The sequence below is a fragment of the Octopus bimaculoides genome, chromosome 2 (genome assembly GCF_001194135.2).
Source record: "Octopus bimaculoides isolate UCB-OBI-ISO-001 chromosome 2, ASM119413v2, whole genome shotgun sequence".
Classification (NCBI taxonomy): domain Eukaryota; kingdom Metazoa; phylum Mollusca; class Cephalopoda; order Octopoda; family Octopodidae; genus Octopus; species Octopus bimaculoides.
In genome coordinates, this window is record NC_068982.1 from 71,426,004 (window position 1) to 71,427,093 (window position 1,090).

Below are 1,090 nucleotides of genomic sequence, written 5' to 3' on the forward strand. Positions count from 1 at the left end.
GGTGGTGATGGTGGTGGTGATGGTGGTGGTGATGGTGGTGGTGATGGTGGTGGTGGTGGTGGTGGTGGTGGTAGTGCTGGTGGTAGTACTGGTGGTAGTGCTGGTAGATCCCATCGTTCGACGATGAGGATTCAGTTGTTCAATCAAGTGAACGAGCTGTTCCTAAATTAACGTGAAATGTAGTTGAGTATATTGCAGACTCGTTTGCTCTTAATTCAATAAAAAAAAGAAATGTGTACAAAAAGGCTATGACAGTTGGCGACTGTGCAGTTTCTGTCTTCCCAATATCACTTACAATATGTAGGAGGTTGACCTGAAACTATGGAAAAAGACCTACGGCACACAATGAGATCAAAATCAGGCCCGAGCGATTGTGAAACAAGCTTCTTAACCTTTTCACAATACTGTGCTTACACGCCATCTAATATATGTGTGTGTGTGTGTGTGTGTGTGTGTGTGTACGACACACAAAAGGTGCAGTGGATTAATATGAAGATTACCAGAGAAGGTAGTGTTCATATGTCGAAGATGTACAGGATCCTTAAAAACTATACAGACTCGGGAAATTGATTTTTAAATGCCCTGGTGGCTCATTAGAGGTAGTAGATAATTTCAGCTGCCTGGGACACTAAATCAGTCGTGAGTGTGGATGCACGGAGATTATAATAGCAAGAATAAGAATGGGATGGAGGGAGGGAATTCGGGGAGCTGTTACTTCTGTTGGCTACGAAAGATTTCTCTCTCCGAGTGAAATTGTATGATGCATATATACGGGCAACAATTCTACATGGTAGTGAGACGTGGCCCCTGAATGCAGAGGACATGCAAATATTAGAAAGAAATGATGCTAGAATGCTCCGCAGGATGTGCAATGTAAGTGTACATGTTCGACAGAGCTAGTGCTTTAAGAGCAGGGGCGTACTGAGTGTATTAAGGGCCCTCGTGCATAACTCCTTAACGGTCCTCTTTGAATGTGTGTTGTAGTAGAGTTAACATGAGTGCGGGCGCCTCATAGCTTCGGGCCCTCGGCTCAGTCCACCCTTGTTTGAGAGAGATGTTAGGCGCAAGAGAAGACTGCACTGGTTTGGTC